Raw genomic sequence first — 4140 nt, 5'->3', positions numbered from 1 at the left:
GGATACCGACGATCGAATCTTGGGCAAGTAACGTACCGAATGACAAAGGGAATTGTATACGGGGTTGCTTGAATCCTCGACATCGTGGTTCATCCGATGAGATCATCGAGGAGCATGTGGGAGCCAACATGGGTATCCAGATCCCGCTGTTGGCTATTGTCCGGAGAGCCATCTTGGTCATGTCTACATGTCTCCCGAACCTGTAGGGTCTACACACTTAAGGTTCAGTGACGCTAGGGTTGTAGAGATATGAATATGCAGTAACCCGAAAGTTGTTCGGAGTCCCGGATGAGATCCCGGACGTCACGAGGAGTTCCGAAATGGTCCGGAGGTGAAGAATTATATATAGGAAGTGCAGTTTCGGCCATCGGGAGAGTTTCGGGGGTCACCGGTATTGTACCGGGACCACCGGAAGGGTTCCGGGGGTCCACCGGGTGGGGCCACCCATCCCGGAGGGCCCCATGGGCTAAAGTGGGAAGGGGAACCAGCCCATAGTGGGCTGGTGTGCCCCCCTTGGCCCACTCCCTGCGCCTAGGGTTGGAAACCCTAGGGTGGGGGGCGCCCCACTTGCCTTGGGGGCCACTCCACCCTTGGCTGCCCCCCCTAGGAGATCCCATCTCCTAGGGCCGGCGCCCCCCCTTGGGGAGCCTATATAAAGGGGGGGAGGGAGGGGCAGCCGCACCCTAGAGTCTTGGCACCTCCCTCTCCCCTGCTACACCTCTCCCTCTCGCAGTAAAACGACGAAGCCCTGCTGCGGTGACCCCTACATCCACCACCATGCCGTCGTGCTGCTCGATCTTCATAAACCTCTCCTCCCCCCTTGCTGGATCAAGAAGGAGGAGACGTCATGCTGACCGTACGTGTTTTGAACACGGAGGTGCCGTCCGTTTGGCGCTAGGATCTCCGGTGATTTGGATCACATCGAGTACGACTTCCTCATCCCCGTTCTTTGAACGCTTCCACGCGTGATCTACAAAGGTATGTAGATGCAATCCTATCACTCGTTGCCAGATGAACTCATAGATGGATCATGGTGAAACCGTAGGAAATTTTTTGTTTTCTGCAACGTTCCCCAACACTAGGACCTTACGATGGATAGACCATTACACCTACTTTCCCCTACATCTGCTAGTCTACCCTGTAAGAGTTTGCATGACTTAATCAACTATGCCAGAGCCCATAATGGCTTGTGGCTGCACACGGAAGTTTCTAGTATGAATAATCTCATGATCCCTTTGAGCCTGGGTGGCGGTCCAAAATAAAACAGGCAAGTCCGGGACTACCTAGGTGCCTCTATCCATCCAGATGTGTGTTTAAGTTGCCACCTTAGATAAACCATTAATTAACAATACTCACATCTGTCATGGATATCACTCACCCAATCCACGTCTACTAGCATAGCATAGCATAATGGCAAACGTAGAAGTAACTCCCAAAGGTTTGGTAATAAACAGGTAATAGGTACTACCTCAACTACTTCCCATCCCACAATTTAATTAGATCCTAATCATACAATGTGTGAGGATTGATCTAATGCAATAAAACTGGGTAGTAGAAAAGGTATGATCAAAGTGTTACTTGCCTTGTTGATGATCCGGGAAACCTAGCGATTTGAAGTAACAAGCGGCGCACTCCGGGTATTCTATCACAGACAAACAAACAAGCATACAATAAGTACTCATCTAACTAGAAGGTTCAACTTAAGAACTCCGGTTGGCAAAAATAATCAAATCGAACAAAGCAACGAAAATCAAACGGCGAAAGAAAACAACTTCGTCTACTAGTCTGGATCTAAGTCAAATTTTAGAGTAGCAAAAACTTGTTTAAGTTGGTTAAACGGATAGAGAGTTTTGAGACGAAACTCCAGGCGCTTGAATCGCCTGATTCCGAGAAACGAGCGAAAAGTTATACTAAAACGAAAATCGGATCAGGAATCGCGATCAGAAAAATCGCGGATTTAATCCGAGAAAAAGAAAAACGATGAACGTTTGTTAGAACGAACGAACGGACGAACGCTCGCTAATTAAATAAATCGGAAAAACCGATCTATTTAAAAAAACCGAACCTAAAAAAACCAACGGTTTTTCGAAAAAAAACATGGCACGGAAATCGAGGCAACCTCGGGCGGTGAGGTGGCGGCATCCGGCGGCGGCGCTGGGGGCTGGGGCGGCTCGGGCTAGGGTTTGGCTCAGCTGGGCCTCCCCCCCGGCTTATATAGCCTAGCGGGCCGGGAGTCCGGGTCGGACACGGCCCCTAGGTCGGTTCGTTTTTTTTAAATATTTACGCGCAGGAGAAAAAAATAAATACTAAACGAACTCCAAAAATCCCGAAATAATTTTTTCCGGGCTTCTAAAATCAAGCCGCACAAGGTGAACATTTATTTGGGGCCTAAATGCAATTTTGAAAAACGCACATTTTTCCTAAATTCAAATAAAATAACGAAAAACTCCGAAATAAAATCTTATTCGATTTTATTATTAAATCCTCAGTATTTATTTATTTTGGGAAAGTCATTTTATTCCCTCTCTCATATTTTTGTAATAGAAATAACTGCCAATAAAATAACAAAAATCGAATGATCCTATTCTCAAAATTTGAGAAAACTCAAATATAAAAATAACGAAATCCCCAACTCTCTCCGTGGGTTCTTGAGTTGCGTAGAATTTCTAGGATCAAACCAAAAGCAAAATAAAATATGACATGCATAGACGATCTAATGTATAACATTCCAAATTGAAAATTTGCGATGTTACAAACCTACCCCCCTTAAGATGAATCTCGCCCTCGAGATTCGGGTTGGCTAGAAAATAGGTGAGGGTGGTCCTTGAGTAAATATTCCTCTCGTTCCCAGGTGGCTTCATCCTCCGTGTGGTGGCTCCATTGAACTTTGCAAAATTTGATAGCCTTGCTGCGAGTGACTCGACTGGCAAACTCGAGAATCTTAACTGGTTTCTCCTCATAGGTCAAATCGTTATCCAATTGAATTGTTTTCAATGGCACTGTGTCTCTCAAAGGTATGTCAGCCATCTCTGCGTGGCACTTCTTCAACCGAGAAACATGGAACACATCATGAACTCCTGACAATCCTTCGGGCAATTCCAACTTGTAGGCCACTTCTCCCATACGCTCCAAAACTCGATATGGTTCTACAAATCGTGGCGCTAACTTTCCTTTAACCCCAAAACGCTTTGTTCCCCGAAGTGGTGATACTCGAAGATAAGCTCTATCTCCAACTTCATAAACTGTCTCCTTGCGTTTAGAATCTGCATAACTCTTCTGTCTAGACTGGGCTACCTTGAGCCTATCGCGAATCAATTTCACCTTCTGTTCAGACTCTTTAATCAAGTCAGGTCCAAACAACTGGCGGTCTCCAACTTCGTCCCATGACAACGGTGTCCTGCACCTCCTTCCGTACAAGGCTTCGAAAGAGGCCATATTTAAACTGGTTTGGTAACTGTTGTTGTAAGAGAACTCTGCATATGGCAAATTATCGTCCCAACTAGATCCGTAATCTAGCGCACAAGCTCTCAGCATATCCTCCAAAATCTGATTCACTCTCTCAGTCTATCCATCGGTCTGTGGATGAAAAGCTGTACTGAATTCTAGCCTGGTACCCAAAGTTTCATGCAACTGCTTCCAGAACTTTGAGGTAAACTGGGTTCCTCTATCTGATACGATACTCCTCGGAACTCCATGCAGACATACGATCCTGGTCATGTATATCTTTGCCAACTTAGCACTGGTGTAAGTGGTCTTTACCGGAATGAAATGAACTACCTTCATCAACCGATCAACTACAACCCAAATCGAGTCATAGCCTGAACGAGTCCTAGGTAATCCCGTGATAAAATCCATGCCTAACTTATCCCACTTCCATTCGGGTATCGGCAATGGTTGTAACAATCCTGCTGGTTTCTGATGCTCTGCCTTTACTCTCTGACATACATCACAAACTGCTACATACTCCGCAATATCCTTCTTCATTCCGGTCCTCTGTTGGAAAAGGCAGTGCCTAGGAGTCGCTTAGGCACGCCTAGGCGCTAGGCAATGGCCAAACGCCTCGCCTAGGGCATAAATGGATGTCTAGGCAGGGCAAGCAAGGAATTGCCTACCCAAGCAAGAAATCATGCCACATACTGC

Source organism: Triticum urartu, chromosome 1A, assembly GCF_056163025.1.
Source record: "Triticum urartu cultivar PI428250 chromosome 1A, HENAU_Tu73, whole genome shotgun sequence".
Classification (NCBI taxonomy): domain Eukaryota; kingdom Viridiplantae; phylum Streptophyta; class Magnoliopsida; order Poales; family Poaceae; genus Triticum; species Triticum urartu.
The sequence above is the reverse complement of the archived record's forward strand: the minus strand, read 5'-3'. Positions refer to the sequence as shown.